At 41.2% G+C, this 18778-nt stretch overlaps 1 long non-coding RNA gene across 1 annotated transcript; it reads left to right on the top strand.

The window, feature by feature from the left end:
- The first annotated feature begins 219 nt into the window (after nt 1–219).
- On the top strand, nt 220–10959 carry LOC130563004 (uncharacterized). Its single transcript, XR_008964025.1, has 5 exons — nt 220–325; nt 972–1021; nt 4933–4973; nt 6146–6208; nt 7038–10959. It is a non-coding gene; the product is annotated as an uncharacterized LOC130563004 (long non-coding RNA).
- Nucleotides 10960–18778: the final 7819 nt, after the last annotated feature.

Here is an 18778-nt window from a genome sequence, read left to right as displayed (position 1 = left end):
CATGCAAAATAATGATAAACAGCTAATCCAGTTATCCATTCATTGACAAGCGACTCTAATAGCACCTGCTTTCATGCCCGCCTGTCTGCTATTAAACCATGTGCGGCATTTCCTGATCATGTTAAACGCGCCTTTAGATTTTCCCTCCGAGCCGCAGGGTGGCCGCAGGCTTGCTTTTCCCTCTTAAAACGCCCGTTTGTACTTACAGAATACCTTGTGGGGGAAAACACATTAACATCTCAGACTTCCACTTGGGAGGCTGCCATGGGCTGCTGAGCGTTCCGACAGGAAGAGACTCACGCTGGGAGGGAGAGCAGCGTGTGAGGTACCGTGACGTTTCAGAAGGCTTCCATACGTGATGGATTATGAAGAAATAGCTGTTTACAGTCACTCTTCCAAAGAGCGACTGATTGAAGGGTTTTCTGCTTATGAATGCTGTTTATCAGGCATGAGAATACAGATTGTAATCAAATGTATGTTTGTCGAGCTTATAGCTGGAGTTATTGCGTCTGTCTCCCGCTATGCATTTATTTGCTTTCATGTGGCTCTGGTGTGCCATTTTGATCCCGTGATTGCATTTGTTTCCGTGTTTATGGGTTCAGCGTCTGAAGCTTCTCTGGCAATGTGCAACACTGTTATAAATGCATGCAAAATAACATATAACTTCAAAAATTAGATACGGTCACGTGCATGATATAAAAGAACTCCAATATCAGAATCAGAAGGAGCTTTATTACCAAGTATGTTTACACACACAAGGAATTTGACTTGGCGACAGGAGCTTGGTGCAGAAGAAAGTGTACACATGGTGCAAACATAGATGAAGTATACATTAAGATGGAAAAAAATGAGAATTAAATAATAAAAAGAATGCAGTATATACAAAAAGTGAAAAAATATAGACAAAAAACAACATGAATGTGCAGATGTGTTATTTACAGGTTTAACGTATTGTTTCTTACAATGTACAGTTTCCAGATGCTGTGTGCAAGTGTGCAATGTGATGGACAGTGTGTCACAGGTAATTGTCTTTTTTTGTACATTTGTAAAAATGTATGATTTATAGGTCACATCGCCTACACCTAAGTGCCTATACATAGAAAAGCAAACATTAATATATTGCTTTGGAACTGTGTAAAGTAGCGGGAGGCTCATCCTCTTACAGCGCTTGGTTACATAGCCCTGTATGTTCGACGAGAGATCTGCATGGGGCTCAGAACCGGGAGCTTTGTTGAAATGCAAAGCTAAGCAGTCAACACTGCTCTACATTTCTGAAGCATTCCCAACAGACTTTTCACTCTTTGAAGCATTTCTGGGCCAGGGATACAGCCCTGTTTATCCAGTGCATCTGGAAAAAAAGGAAAACAGGCAGGGAAGAAAAAGGCAGGCTATTTTTTGTTCCCTTGATACAGTGAAGTGTAACTCTCTTTGACGTCTGAACAGAAGGCCTTGTACTACAGCACTTACTGCCAGATGCCTTGATAGAAACACCCTTGTCAAACAGGAAAAGAAATAAATGCTTCATTGAACTAAAGCTTAGTTGGAGGGGGTGCCCGGGCGGAGGCTCAATGTGTGTCAGTTCCCACCTTGTGTGTTTTCTCTGTACCCCGCCACATTGTGTGTGTGTGAGGGAGAGAGAGAGAGAGAGAGAGCGAGAGGTGCTTTAAACAGGAGAAGGATAATTAGACAGGCTCCCTAAATTTTTCATTAGAAGTCTGTAGTTCTCACATTGATGACAAACATTTAATGCACTTCGACCCTTCTGACTTATTTTTTCTTGTGTCGCTATTCGGAAAGCAGATGTTTGTGTTTAAGCTTTCAGACACATCTTCTGCAGCGCCAAGTAGAGTATGAGAGGATTTACATTCGGGTTTCTTAATCTGTGTAAGAGAACCTGTTTCAGGATGTAATTCACATGGTATGTCTTTTGATTCGGATTAGTTTGGGCAATCCTCTTACCCGCTGGCTCAGTATAATTTATCACTGACAGGACCGTCTCTTGGAACACAGCAAATCCACATATCCATCCCGCCCAGACTTCCAGCCCCTAATTCTAATCTGTCTAAATCTGATCGGAGACTTTAACTTCCAAATACCTCTTGAAAGCCACAGCTCGCTGCATAGTTCATGTTAGGGCTTTTTTATGTGAAATCGTGGCAGCGGATTGCAGAACACGTTCTTGTTTGTCTGAGTTTGAAACAATGAGAGCTTTTGTCATTTGTTGGTATTAATCGTGACTTTTGGGCCTTGATGTTTCAGGGAAATTTGAAAGCTTCTTATGCGAGATTTATGTATTCATATTATGCATATGAGCTTGCATTGTGTTTTTGATGCAAGTATCCATTCACTTGAGCATGAATACATGCATTGGTCTCTTTTAGATCGACAAATAAGATCCGTATTACGCCTGCCAATATTTCATATGTTTCCTTTAGCTTTATTGCTTATACATCTTGGTTGGAGATAGATTTAAAATCAGGGCACGGCTTAAAAAACTAAGCTCGTAGCGTACATTCTCTGTCACTGGCCATTTCTTCCCCCCCCTGTTTTTCGCAGTGCTTTGACTTAGAAATACCATGAAATATTTAAATCCTTGAGTCATATTCTTTATCCTTTAAGGTTCTTTATAATTCAATAAACAGGATTAAAGGCAGAGCAGGCATGCTCCACTTTTCTGTGTCAGCCAGCAGGCCACAAACAGGCTCTTATTAAACGTTGTAAGATTACGCCTTAATCTCACAGAACACATGTTGGGAGGAATAAAACACATTTTATTTCAAAAACGGTAGTCGGCCGTTCTCGCCGTAATCTCATCGCCGCTCTGTCAAAAGCAAAATGCGCCGTTATGTGTCAAAGGCAATGTGAGGGTGGTAGACAAAAGATGTGACATGCGGGGTGATGCTTGTTCTGTCTCTTCCTCTCTTGCCTCCGCCCTCCTCACCTCCCACACACACACCTGTTTTCCAGCCGCGCGCCTCCTCCCCTCGCATGAGCCTGCTTACTTTAATTTGCTTCCCAATCATGCAGGATTTGGCGCTGTGGTCCCTGCGCCCAGTGCGAGGCTGGTGTGAAGATGACGATAAGCTAAAGCCGTAAATCCCTGCCTCAGCTGTCTTATCAGGAGCTGCTGGGGCGAGTGGCATGCTTTAATGGAGGCAGCTCTGTGTCTGGGGTTTAACTCCAATTGCATTAAGACTCGCCTTCACCACTGTGCCTGATTTCTTTTTTCCCTCCGCCGCCTTTTCCTCGTCATCTCGTTTTTTCCCCTTATTTTTTCGTGTTGGAGTGCATCAGGAATTGAGGGTATGCACGTGTCGTCACTTTCCCACGTGAACACGCCTGCTTGAGTGGTAAAACACTGGGCAAAATGAATGGTTACAATAGCAGGAAACGCAATTCCGCGCTACATTTCAGTGTCTAAGAACACCTGATTCCTTTGTAAGTCATAAGGTAGTCGTAAGGATCGCCGTCAAGTCCAGCTGCTTGTAGTTTCAGCAAATAATTGCGTGTTTTAGTCCTGGTTTTTGTTCCTCCTATTGAATGCAGCCATTTTGCCTTAGTTTTGCCACTCAAGGGAGCTTGTCCCGGCGTGTTCACGTGGGAAAGTGACGTCAATGCATACCCTCTATTGAAGTTGCAGCACAGACGTAAAGAAATTCGACTCATAAGCTCCCACGGTTAATTCTCCACGCAGCCGTTTGTCTTTCTGACGTTTCTCTGGCTGCACTTCGGCAGTGATCGTGAAGAGGCGATTTAATAGCAAATTACTTTGCTTTCTTTTGTGCGGATATTGTTCCTTAATGGACTAAGAGGGAATTTGGAACAGCCATTACAAGAAGATTGTTAAAACTGACACTATAAAAGAAATTGGACTTGTCATAGTGCTTTTAAGACATTGTTAAAAATGCATTTCGTTTAATGTCTATACTCCCGGTCTGCCGCATCTACGGATTAATATCCCTTTCTTTTTCGTGCTTTTATTGCCTCATTCGGTTACATCTGGATCTCAGACATATGCTCTGCGCTTTTATTGGTAGTTCTTTGTTAGCGAAGCGTGTAGCGCGAAGCTCTGAGACACTGTGGTTTCAGCCGCGTCTCATCAGGTAATTAGCTTGTAGGTCTAGCTCACGCTACCCTTGACCTGACATAGAGGACTTGCCGCGTGCTGAAGGCTTAGCACAGCTCTCGCACCCTTGGCCTGACACTAATAAGGTCCCGTAGCTCAGTCACACAACAACAACCTGCCCGAGGTGCCAATAGCTATAGAAGAGCCCTGGCCAAAATGACAGCGAGGGCTCCGGGGAGTCCAAACCCGGTTTCGCTCTTATCTCCTGTCACACACACAGCATGGCTGTCTCTGTGTTGATTCAGGTGCACTCCACTCCACTGCTCGGCTCTAAACTCCTGGGCCAACTCAAACTCTATGCTGCCTCTCAGGCAAATGCCAAAACAAATCTTATCATAATTAGCAGTAATCCAGCTCATTACCGTCTGCCTAATTATCCTATTAATAGCACTTCCTGGGAGAGCTTGTTTGCCACGCAGGCAAATGTTTGTACCCAAATTAGCAGACAAGAAGACAGCTCCATTGTTCAAACACAGAGCTTTGACAATGCGGAGCAGGCTAGATTAGTGACACAGAAAAGGAGGAGTTACTCATATCACTCTCTTGCTCGCTCTCTCTGGCTCTGAGGTACAGAAGCACTCCATCATACTCAAAGCCAGACGCACGACTTTAATTCCTGAATACCTGCCATCACAAATATCATCTACAGTATAATGAGATTTACAGTCAACATGACATTAAAATACAGCCTATTTACATTTTTAATGCAAGCTACTTGTCTTGTGTACATTTCATTGGTATGCATTAAATATTGTTTGTCTTCATAATCTTTAATCAAAAAGTAATAAGCCCACTTTGTTTTTCAGCTGACTGCTGTACTCCTCCCGTTCAACAAGACTTCATACTGGTATGTAAACATTAACTTTTAACAAAAATCAAGTCCCATACCCAGAACTGTATTTTTTTCGAAAATCTTGTTTTTCTTAGATATATAGAATTGGCCAACAGTGATGTAATATTTGTAAAATATTAATGTATTGTACATAATACACAAAACATTTAAGGTATTTATTAAACATCATACATACAGTATATCTGGGGTTTATTTCAATAAACAAAAACATGCAGAGTAATACATAAAAATAAAGCACACAGTGACTACACTGTTGTCTGTTATTAATATTTTTTTCGGGTGTCAAACGATTAATCGCATCTAGAATAAACATCTGTGTACTGTCTGTGCATATTAATTTTGTATTAATAAACACGTAGACATGGGTATACAGTATATAGGACGTATTTATTTATATTGACCAATTATATGCATATATAAACTTTTAATATTTTTTTATTTTTTATATTTTTTAAATATATGCATGTATGTGTATGTTTTTATAAATACACAATGAATATGCACAGTACACAGACATATATTATGTATACACAAACATTTATTCTGCATGCAATTAATCGTTTGACAGCCTTAATATTATTATTTCATCCTCTTTCGTGGCAGTATGTTGTAGTCATTCGCCTGGGCCTTGTCTCAGTGAATTTTGTGTATATACAGTACATGTTATTTTTTTTGCAAGTTGAGCTTCAGTTTCCACCCCAAGCAGAACTATGCAACATGCATAAAATGATTTATTGCATCTTTAATAATATATGTAAATAAAGAGCGACATCACCTTTGTCCACTACTGTATGTTTGATTAAAGCAGTTAAAATGGCTTTTGAATTATATATATATATATATATAANNNNTATATATATATATATATATTTGACTTTAACAATAGAGAGCACTGACAATGTTTGCAGTATTATTATATTCTATACCTCTTATGTCAGACACTTGACTCATGTCAAACTAGTACATACTGTATATAAAAGAGTATATATATATATATATATAAGTATAATTTCCTCATTGAAGTCATTAGCTAATGTTTGTATTCTGAAATTTCTGTGCACTGTATTACACTCCCTAAAATATAGATGGTTAAGATTCTTTAATAAGATAAATAGTTCTATGTGTATAAGGTACATAAAGTTTGTGTTTTTCTCAAAAATAAACAGGAAATTGTAGAGGCTGAAAGCAATTATCTGACCAACTCTTTCCCTTCTCCAGACCCCAGTGAGGTAAAGAGTTTTTTTTACAAGTTTACTGAAAACCGCTCTTTGTAAACTAACACGCACATTGCAGACCACGAACATGCTCCACCAGCCCTATATATAATAAATGACTCTCTTACCTTACCTTACACACCCTCTCAACACACACACACACACTCGAACCCTGTCACGGTATGAATAAGCAGTTCTTGGCTTGTGGAGCCAGCAGTGCTGTCAGCCCATTGATGTACAACACTCTGGCCTTTGTTCCCCTGTACACAAACACGGTTGCCACATTAATATTTCACAGGAAATGTACTCTGTGCTCCTGATTTAAAGCCCTTTCTTGTTAACAGCGCTGTTTGCTTCATTCGGCTACACTGACGTATGTGGCTTACAAGTCCATATTTGTCCCTGACTATCACCGTTGTTTAGAATCGTATCGTATTTATTTTTTATAACGTACTGTTTTGGTTAAGAAATAGAGATGAGTCTCTTTATGGTTATGCTCTGTAATTTGATTTTAATTAAAAATCATTTTAGTTATCTGTGGTTTGGTTTGCTTACAGTTATTATTTTGATTTTATTTTGTTGGTGGTTAACGTGTGCGTGTGGTATTGTGTGTAAGTGTCGGCCATGTGTCTGTGTTTGTGTTGCAATAAAAGTGAACCCAGAGTGGTGTGATCATTTGTTATAAAGGGAAATGAAGCACTGTAGAGCCCAATAAAAGAGCAGGGGATCAATAGATTCTCCCCGCAAGAGTGAAACATAACAGAAGCAACTAAAGCCTTTTATGAGAGAAACAATACATTATTCATGACAAACTCTCTTTTGTTCTGCTTTGTTGTCTCTACAGATGGGATTACAGAAGGCTAGATCTTGGAAACATATGAAAGATTAATACGTGAACGGGGACACGCTTTGCTTACGAAAGGACTAAATAATTATTCTTTCACAGTGAGTGGCGGAGAAGCTCCAGAGATGGAGAACTTGGAGCAGAGTTTGACTTTAGAATGAGATGGTTAAGATAGAACCAGCCCTACTGAGAGTCACCTTGATCTCGCAGACACCGCTGAGTCTATATCTGGGACTTAAGAGTTTTTTGAGATCCATAGATGTGAAGCTTTATCCCAGGTTGATGGTCTTAAGACAGAGTTAAAGGAACAGTTCACCCAAAAATGAAAATTCTGTCTTCATTTACTCACCCTCAAGTTATTCCAAATATGTGCAAATTTTTTGTTCTGATGAACACCGAGAAATATGTTTGGAAGAATGCTTGTAACCAAACAGTTCTTGGCCACCATTGACTACCATAGTAGGAATCATTTCTTTGTAAATTTATTTTTGTTGAAGAATGTAGGAAAGCAGTTCTGGGGCACTTTAGACTACCATTGTAATTTTTCCTATACAGTAGTATGGTAGTCAATGGTTGTTTGCCAATGTGAAGGGAGCAGACTGTAATGTAAGTTGATGAGAGGCAGGGGCACACGAGGATCTGTCCACACGGCAGACCCCACGGGTCAAGCCATTCCACCCAGTCACACAGTCTAACCTTTGTCTTAAATCAAACTGGCTTACAGATTTTTTCTGAACCGTAGACCCGCACCATGAATAAATAACGCAAAGCGTACGTTTAAAAAGCACATTTTGGTTCTCTCTTACCGTCGCCGCTCGTTTGTGTAAACAGATTGATATCCCATCGACTTTATTAAGTAGCTCTGCTGGAGTGTAATTGGCGTGTCCCGAAGAGCAAGGTTAACAAATCCTTCCGCCGCCCTTGTCCATCATCACATCGACACATTAATTGATATGAATGCGCAGGCACATCCTGTCCGCCACAGAGCCAACGGAAAGACGGCGGCGATGTGGAATAAATGCAGTCGTTAAGGAATCGCGGCCCAAATGAAAATGAATTGATTTATTTTAATTGATTGAATAAAACACAACACGTCCGTAATCTTCGCCGAGACGTTCAGAGGAGGACTAAACATTTGTCAGTCTTTATCTATTTTCAATTAGCTGGCTATAATGATTAATGGAGTGCTCAGAGTTATGGATGAGTTAATTAGTGCTGAGAGCTCATCTCATTAGAGCACAGTGGCATATTCGCCACATGCTGCTTAGAGTGGCACCACTCCGTCTATCTGCACGTGTCCGGGCTCTTGTTAATGACATGCTGCTGCTCGTCTTCATCATCGTCTTTTCCAACACCAACAAGGTCACTGAATGCATGTGTTCATTTGGGCATTGCTACCCAGGTGCATTCCTGGAGAGACCTTGATGATGATGTTCTTACGGCTGTGTTTACATTACGTCCTCCTGTATGTGACCTTGAGACACTCGCTGTGGTTGTTTACATCTTTTTTAAGGGTCCTTTCATTTCCAAGGATGTGAGGGTCTCTGAGGTTGCGTTTGCCCTTTACTGCTTATCTGAGACCGTTTTTGCCATTTCTTTTCAAATTATGCTCTGAGCTGCCCCGAAACACAAATAACAGCACCTATGTGCCGGTGAGGGTCCCGCGTCTCTCAGGACCGGGCTGGTATTTAGCACACCTCCTTTATTAACATCTGGCAGCGTGCCATTAGCTTTTGTTTTCGTTCTGTTTTTCTCCTTGTTCTCTTTCTAGCGCTTTTTATGCATGAGTGATTAGATATTAGTAAGCAAGCACATCGTTTTAATTTGAACTGTAATTAAAGTTTGATGAGAACAATGCAACACGCAACGACGTCTGTCTGCGTGAATCGGCGTTCTTCGCTTTCCTTCTCCTGTCCGTCTCGGCTCACCTTTGCGTACCGCACCGGGCGCACAGACCACTTTGCTAAGTGTTAATTAAGCACACAAGAGCTCAATAATTGAGATAACATGGCAGTTGGATGCTGGCTTCCTTTTTGGGTTTTTTTTTAATTATCAAGCCCTCTGGGTGTTACTCCGGCGTAATGAAATATGGTCAATTTGACAAATCAGTCCCTCCTAACAGCGTTAATGCCTGATGCATATTCATGGGTTTTTAGAAGTCTAATCAAAGTCGTCGCCGGGCCTCCCGTGTGCACATGGGATGTATGTGCGAGCACGCGTGTGTGTTTACGTCTCCTATGAATGATTCATGCTGTTTAGCTCACAGTTGCTTGGTTGCATCTGGCTCGGGGAGGTGTGAGTCTGGCCAAATGGAGGGGCCACATGGCAGCTCCAGATGTTCAGCTTTTGTATATGCACAGCTCATCAAAAACAACACCCGTGCCACCCCTGGGTCTCTGCCATCTGGGGGAGAACCTAGCTGCAGCTTCCTGCCAGCCTGCCGTCGCATTGTGGGGAAGTTTGCCGCAGCGCGGTTGGAAGAAAAGCGATAACGTTGTCAGACGGATCTCCAAACTCTAGTTTTTCATCTTCTCAAAATCGCGGGTCACGGTGCGCAACTGATTGGTATCCATAGATACGCGTATCCATGTAAAATCCCAAAGCACTCAGGGAGGATATTTCATGGCCTGCCTCTCTTATCTTCCCTTTGATACATTTTTTATCCACCTCGATTGAAGATTCAGCTCTTTCATTTCCTGTGATATGTGTCCTGGCTTTTTCCTCTCAGCAGTGGGGAACGGATAAAGCCCCCAATAACCAATTCAGAACTACAGAGCACCTCAGCTGCCCTTCTTCGCCCCTTTTACCATGATAATGAATTCATTAGACGTTACAATAGCATCTGCTTGGGGACCAATAGAGCAACCTCTAATAAATGGTTTATGGATTCATCTGGCTTCATTGGTAATGTGAAGGGTTGGAAAAACTATGCAACCGAATGCATTATAATACAAAAGGAGTTAAGGCGTACAGACGTAGTGATGAACTGCAGAAGGGTTATGTTATTATGTCTGTCTAATTCTAATATGGTCTAATCTAATTTTCCCCTCATTGGCTTTGCAGCTTGGTGACACCTGTTTATTATCTAGTTACAGATTATACAAAACAAACATTAATAAACCAGAGAGGGATATATTTCTAAATAGAAGAAATATCTCCATTGCATTTATTATAGCATCAGTTACTATTAGTAATAACACCAGACACTGTCACTGTCAGCTCAGTCTTTCTGTTTTTCTGCGTATATGTGTCACGCTAACGTATTCCATCAACAGTTGCTTTCGATGTTTTGCATCCCAGCCACCCAGCACAGAGAAAGGATTACGGGCGAGTTCTTTGAGTGAGTCTTCTAAACTGCAGATGGAATTTACAGTTCAAAAGAGATTATGAATATTAAAGAGGGACTTTTTTAATGATTCGGGTTTGCTCTGGCAAGCAGAGCATACACAAACTCAAAGGATTAGATAAACACAAAGCTTCAAGGTCTTTGCCTGGGAGACAACTGTATTTATTAAATCGCCTCTTTGTGATTTCCTTTAAATAATGTATAATTGCGTGAGACTAAGAGCTCATTGCTGATAAAAAAAATGAACCATGGTAAAGGCACTTGTAGTTATCCTGGAGAGATAGGAGTTTGATTGATATGAGAGGCAGAAAAACTGTGCTGATGTTCGGTTAGCAAATGTGGGTTTATGACGTGTGTGGATATATTTTTACTCAATTTTGAGTTGTAAGGACCCGAGCCTTTCATTTTACATCATCCAAATGCTTTTGATGAATGATGATAATCCCCTACTTGTTTTGTGAATAATTCACTTTGTATTAAAAAGAAAGACTTTGAAATTCAAACACACTTACAAAGCGCTCTAGGGTGAAATAAAAGGATGAGGCTTTTACTTGTTTCAAGAGGTGGCAGAATGTAATGCATATTTATAAAAGTGAAAATCAAGAATTACGAGATCAGGGGACAACAGAAAAGCCTGTTTAACCAAAATAAAATATTATTTGAAAGATCTTTTTTAATCATCGTCTTTGCTGTCAAATTGTCAAGAGAGAATCAGATGGTCATGTAGGCCATTGCACTGATGAGAGAATTGCTATGAGCTCATATATCGTCTCTGCTGTAATCATGTTTCTCAGTAAAGCTTTGCTGGTGGTAATTAATGTGCATTGCCTGCTGAGTAAGACAGTAATAATAGTGGAGAGCCATTATTGTAGCACACCCCCATACTTCACATATGTTTGGAAGCAAATTACTGACCCGGTCGATACCCAGTGGGCATAGACGTAGATCAATACCTGCTCTCCCAGGGAACAATCTTCAGCTTTAATGACAATACATTGATTTTTAAATAACTGCTCATGTTTCAGAAACGCTAATCACTCCACTTTCTCAGGGGACTGAAGATCTTTTTTTTTACATGATTCTTTTTCACTTTCTGTGACTCTCTCTCTTTGACTCGGGATGTAGGCGTACTCAATTATTTTTTTTGCACTGTTGCTGGTGGGAAAAAATCAGCCTATATTTATATGTATATACATTACATTTACGCATTTGACAGACGCTTTTATCCAAAGCGACTTACATTGCATTATACTATACATTTGTTTCTTACTATATGTAATCCCCTGGGATCGAACCCATGACATTGGTGTTGCTAGCGCCATGCTCTAACCACTGAGCCACAGGAAAGCTACGTGTAACTAGTAAAGTATATATCTTTTTCATTCCAGCACTCACCCAGACTGGGGATAATGTCCAGACCCATCAAAATATTGAAAAAAAATGGCAATATGGAGGAAAAATATTCATTCGTTTTGTCTAAGTAGAGTATTTTTTATTTTCCTTATTATATTAATCAAATTGAAGTTGCAATAAATTACAGTTCAAACGTACCCAATACTACAATATCAGAACTATATGAAGAGTTTGGTTCCAAAATGAGATAAATCATGTTTTTTTATTGTGCATTCCAATTAATATCAATCAAACTGCAGTTGGTTTCTTTTGATTTAAGCCATAATAACAAAAAAACACAGCTAACAAACACAATAAAACACGATAACATAATAAAAAAACATGATTTTTTAGGAACCATTTAGGAACCAAACTCTTCATATACAGTATAGTTGGTTTATTTTTTTCCAAACTCTCCTAATCCTTATACACAATATTTTTGTTTTCCTGTAAACGCAAACATAAAGCCTGACCCAGGTCACAATAGGCCGCCAGCAGCATTGATGCCAGCTGGCACAACTTTGCAGGTAAAGATGTCCTGTTACCGTCTTGACTGAGCTTGAGTGACTGCACAACATGAATAAATGATTAGTGTAGGTGAGACGGTGACAGCAGACTGGCGATGCTGTGCTAGACTCAATGGGGTATGACAGACACAATCTCACGTCTTTATTTTTTCCTCTGAGGAGAAGCAAACAAGCCCCGCTGTCGGAAAAGCTAGACAGCAATGTTAATTAGAGGAGCAGTAAGATAGACGCGGCAGGGGCTGGAACAAAAGAGAGACGCACACACACGCATAACGTGGATAAAATGTCTGAGGAATGTGATATAGGCAGGTAATCATGGCATTTTTTTCAGTCGAGAATAAATTATTCTGAATTCTTACCAATGAGTTTGTTTGTGCGCTGTTTTTCGATTCTTTTGCATCGAGATCTGCTTTTTGCTACTATGAATGAACCGACTTGAACAGGTTATGCAGAGCATTTTAAAATAGCAGACAGGCTTTTAGAGGCATGTGTCTGGACTGCAGACAAACAAAACTTTCTATGACAGGTATCACAATGTAGCCAAACACTGATGTGGGCAGACGGCGCCAAAGCCTCTGCTATTTCTGATGCCAGGGATTCACTGACAAATGCACCCACAGACTGACTAACAAATCCCCTCTCATAGCCTGGCCTACAGAAAGAGAGAGTGGGGTGGTGTTAAGTGTCTTATTAAAGGAGGATGATTTTAGCTAAGGCTATGGAGCTGAAGCTGCCACATGACAGTCATCATTAGAATGGTCACGAGAACCTCTTGTCATGGATGGAATCGTATTTTAATCCACAACACATTATTACCACAGAGAAGGGCAGGTCAGCTCACAGGCATATAAGTGGAGACTAAACTCTCCAGAGAGCTAATAATATCCCCCATCACACCCCAAACGAACCTCCGCAGTGGAAAAATTGGTCATATTTTACATTAAAGCGGCTTTTGCCTGTTTTTTATATACAGGCAAAGTAATGAGGAACCTAATTTAATGCAGCTGCCGAACCCTCCATGGGGACCATGAATAATGCAAAGCTTCTTGTTCTTTAGGTTCGGCTGATCTCTGGAGGTTTTTCCCCTGTATTGTCCATTATGACAGCCTATTATTTGGCCTTCAGACTGCTATCTTTCAGATGGGGTGCCCGCTCCATTTGTTACCCCTCTTGCCCTGCATAACCTTCAACCAACTGAGGAGAATGATTGAGACAGTATTGTTATATAAACATAAGAGCTGCAGGCGAAGAGAAATGGGTCACACACAAACCTTCCATGACACAATCCCAAAATGCATGGCTGCAGAGTACACCGCTCTTTTGTATTCCACAACCTGCTTTTCAGGGCCATTTAAGTTTTACTGTCTGCTCTGTCATGCTAAGGCCTAACGAAAGATTCTTAGGATGTAAAATAAGTCAACTTTATTTTAAGATGCATTTTAAAATAGTGTAATAATAATATACTGTATATAGATCGTTTCATCTGACGCACGTGTTGGTCCAGGGTGAATTCCGATCTGTGTTCGGTTATAATATAAAAATGTATTATATATATATATATGTTACTACAGATTAGTTCACTTAACTTCCGGCAGACCTCTCCGTAAAAATGTTCAGTCAAACCAAAAATTATTCAGACACAAGATATAATTTTTTATTTTTTTTACTAGTGGGTGCAATACAATGTCGTATATGTAAAACAATATATATATATATGTATATATATAATTTTTTTTATTATTTTTTTTTTTTTTTTTTTTTTATTTATCTTTTTTATTTTATTATTTATTTAAAAAATATATTGAAAAATATGTACAATTAATGATGGGCAATGGTCTTTTTAAAAACTTCAGATATAATTAGGTCTTTAGAAAAAAAAATTCCATTTTAAGATGATTGCCAGAGAACATAAGCATTTTCCAACTGGACCTTTGACTCATGATCTCGTGAAAATAGCCCCCATATGTCCATTATGTGATATGTGACTAGTTACTGCTTTGATCAGTCATTGGCTTTATAGTATTGCAGCTGAGCTTGTGTCTGTTGCACTTGATTGTGTCATTAGGTGAGCAGAACGGTTCTCCCTTGGCGTGATACCTCAGCCATCACGGATCAATGCCTGTGGCAGTTCTTAAATCAATGTAGCTTTAGCATTTCAGGGATTTATCTATAAACTCACCCTGCGACCAGAGAGAGAGAGCGTGAGCGAGCGAGAGTCTTATCTACTGACCTCAGTAATTACCCTGTCCTGCAGCTCTAATTCAAATGTGTTCTGACTGAGATAATTGCCTGTTGGAAAGCCCAGTTGAATCTCACAATAATCACCAACAACCCCTGCAGCCTTAACTGTGCGTATGTGTGTACGTGTATAGGTTCGGGTTGAGTTCATTTTTGTGTGTGTGTGTGTGTGCGTGTGTACATGATGCTGCTGACACTAGGACAACTGTGGTACCCAGGTCTTTCTCGTCTGGTTAGTGTCCTACTGTTTTATGTGACGGGGAATCCAAAGCCATTTGTGTTGTGTGTGCTGGCTCGGCTGGTCCCGCAGGGCTGAATCCACCTAATCAGCTTGCTGATAATATCAGGGGCGAAACAGAAAAAGAGAAAAGGAGGAGGATAAGGGATGGATATATTTATCTAGTTAATGAGAGGCCAAACATGGCCACGCTCCACAGGGAGAGGGCAGGGCTGTGGGGAGTCACGGGGACGGTGCACACGTCGGGTTCTGTGGCCGCACGGTCCCTGCTCCACTCATTATACCACCATCATCCTGGACCCTCGGTACTCATCCAACACACACACACACACACACACACACACATTCTCTGATTAATTCATGAGAACGGGGAAATGGTGTGTCTGCCGAGACCAGAGGCAGCAGGACCCACACAAACACTCCAGTTTCCCTGGCTTCAAAACAGATGCAGAACTACCCCTTCATCTACTTGGCAATGAGACGGGGCGAAAAAATATCAGCGATACAGATGTGTTGTGAAACATTAATGGCTACTGCAGCATTCCCCCTCCGTATTAAAGAAGCTCAGCCAAATGTGTGTATGCGCGTGTTTGCGTGCATCAGCACGTGCGTGTGTCTTCACTTTTATTTTAATGTGGCAGTTTTCATTGTGTATATGAGGCGGCGTAAACACGCCAGGCGGTCTTGTGTGCTCGTTGGTGTGTTGCCCACGCGCGTGCCTTTATCGAAACGGCACAGACGCGCTCTCTAAAGCCGCCCGAGGGAGGGGCTCGCTGGCACGGGCAGGCAGGATATGGGCCTGGATATGGATTGCTCCAATTGAATTAAAAACATTAGCTCTAGAACGATGGGGGTTCCTCGAGAAAATGTGGGGAATTAATTTGATTGCACGAGCATGGAGAACTGGGTCTAATGGAGCGTCAGGAGGGAGAGAGACAGGAAGTGGGAATGAGACAAAGGCGAGTGAGTGATGTGGTAGAGAGAGAAATAGACGGACGGACTGGGGAAGGGTGCAGTGTGGAGTAGCCAGATAGTTTCAAATTAACTGTCATCATGGGCAGCTCCATAAATGATTACCCAGGAGAGTTTGGAGTGTACAGCTCATTTCCAGAGAGAGGTCACGAGTGTGTGTTTGTGTGTCAGGCAGACTCGGCTTATACCGTGCCCCATCATGCACTTCATTCCCCAGCCTGAGCCGAGTCTCATTATCCCAATCCCAGAGTGCAGGGTCAGACACATTTATATCCCAGCAGCTCCTGATTTTTTTTAATTAGACAAATCATTTAATTGAAAACAATTAATTGATCCTAATTTCTCTCTTGCATACTCCCGTCTCTCTCTCATCTCCTCTCTGGTTTGTTTACACAGCCACTGCACCCCCTCCCTCTAACATGTGTGTGTTGTAGCTTAACAGGATGCTGAAGAGCAGAGGAGGTCAACCCATCTCTGGTTTCACCTCCACATGTTAGTTCTGTTGTCAGCCCAGAGAGGGGGTGTGAAACAGACCCCAAGGCCGGTGAAAATAGATCAAGCTTGCACGCCCAGCCTCCCCTCCCGCGCCTCTGTGTGTGTGCGCGAGTGCACACGGGTCATCGGTGCCACATGGTTTCAGTCCACCAGGCATGATCAGCCATGCGGAGAGAGGGGGAACTGACAGCTTCCAACAAAAGCATCATGACAACTGAATGCTATGCGTGCCAGTGATTGTAATGACTTATTATAATTGGTCTGCTTATGTTATATAATACACGATTGTGCACGGTTGGATTGATCCTTGATTTTTTTTCCGCAACGCATTCCACCCACTCCCTCTCTTTTTGTAGCGTGATTTAGGATGGCAGCGTGTAATTGATGTGACAAGCCAGAAACCGTTTTGCCATCCTGTTTTGCCATCCTGAAGGCGGCGGCTGCGTTCACCGCAGTTTTGTAATATTATTAGGTCGCGATGCATTCTCCCTCATTACACAGGGGTGGAAAATTTAACTATAAATGAATCATTAAATTATTCTACTGACAAGAAACAAGTAGCTCTAATTGGCACGGCTTTAAATGTTATCTCCGGTTATTCCCTGATGAACGTCTGGGCGGTTTGACTTTGGTGCTGAGTTTTGCGGTTAAAAGAGGCTAAATGGATGACAAGCATTCAGTTGTACGGTAAGCCTGCATTATGATGCTCGGGCATGAATGAGGATGTGAAGCTACATCAAATCGACTGACTGCATGGGCACCATGTGGTGATAAGATGCTGGGGTTTGCTTTCGATTATGTCTGTGGAACAGAGGGGCTTTATATGGGGACACGGAGGACATGACACCAACCGTTCAACGCTTGTTATTGTTCCCACCTGTTACGGAACATTGTGACAATATGCAGGTGTCACACAGAAACACCTACATTTTAAAGAAAAAATGTTGTTGATATAATTTGTGTTCCAAAGGGATACAATGCATACAACTTTGGAATGACAGGTGAAGTAAATAATCACAGAATTTTTATTTTAAAGTGACCTACTCTTTTAATGTTACAATTCAGATTATGACCATTTAAAGGTGTATACAATACATATATACAAATCTATGTCTTCCGAAGTGTAGGAAGACCTCAAATAATGAAGCGTTATGTTTTTATTGACTTAGAATGAGCTATTTCTATGTACACACTTTCATGGAATTCGTCTTGTTGTTTCGACAGTAGCCCTAAACAGACAAACCGCTCTACAGAGCGTGTTTCATAATACGTTATCTCCTTCTGCAAAAAGTGTAAACACTACAACATCTTAGTTCGGTGTCAGCAGCCGTAGTGCTTTGAAAGGGAGGGGTGGAGTCGTTGGTTGCAATTCGCAACCTCACCGCTAGATGCTGCTAAAAACTCCACATTGCTCCTTTAAGGGAGATTTTAGTGATATGCAGTACATGCAAGTCAGGCATTCGTTCATCTTAATATAAAATCAATTTATGATTTTGTGCATCATAAGGCATGTCATAGCACAATCCATCTTAATACAAAACCACAATTCAGGACCAAGGGGTCTGCAATCAGCCACTATTATCCAACATCAATGCACTGTAATGACTCCCAGACAATGGTCGAAACAGTTAGGGGTTCATTTCAAGAGTACACTCACTCACAAGCACTCTCTAATGGAGCCCAATTGCACTAGATCTGGTCCGCTCAGTTTATTTAATGGTGGGTATGAGCTTTAATCTGTATGTGGCACAAACTGAAAATGACCAACAACAGACTCTTCCAGAAACACCGTCTAAAGCTTGGCTCTCAGAAATGAATTGTGGTTGCTAGGTATTTTTATGTGTCCTCAGCTGTGTTGGACTATTTAGACTTTGTTACCTTTGTTTACAGGTTAGGAGCGGTGCTGTCTCAGCGGTAGTTTGGGGATTTGCTGTGTGGTGGCTCTTCATGTCATGTGAGTGAGCTGCAGTGAGATTTGTAGCGATAGCTATCAGATCAGTTCAGCCTCCCCTTGCAGATTATGGGCCACTATAGCAGATGATTATGACGGCAGGTTACTGTTGGGGTGAGATAAGAGATTACACATGAGGTACAAAACTTGATAAAAGATTCTGTGTGGGTGGGTGTGTGAGTGGGTGGATGAATACTATTAAAGTTTTATTGGATGTGATTCATGTCTGGGATCTCATTCACCAGCAGATATTGTCTACAGGGCCTGACTAATGACCAACTGCATAATCAGACACAGACCAACCAGTTTTGCATGCAGTGTTTTCCCATGACACAGTATCTCAGTCATGAGGGGTCATCGGTAGACATTAAGTCAATAAAGATGTGGACTTGAGACTAATGACTCTCCGTCTCAAGTCAAATTGAAGTCACACTTTTAAGGACCTGCTTAAATCGAGTTAGGCTTTATTGGTGTAACTTTGAACTAGCTGTTGTGTCTATTATGTCATTACAAAAAGAATATATCATTCATGCATATCTTCACATACTGTACCGCTGCTGTCCTTCTGATACCTATCTCCAT

This window comes from Triplophysa rosa, linkage group LG12 (assembly GCF_024868665.1).
Source record: "Triplophysa rosa linkage group LG12, Trosa_1v2, whole genome shotgun sequence".
Classification (NCBI taxonomy): domain Eukaryota; kingdom Metazoa; phylum Chordata; class Actinopteri; order Cypriniformes; family Nemacheilidae; genus Triplophysa; species Triplophysa rosa.
This window is presented reverse-complemented; position numbering and strand designations above follow the sequence as displayed.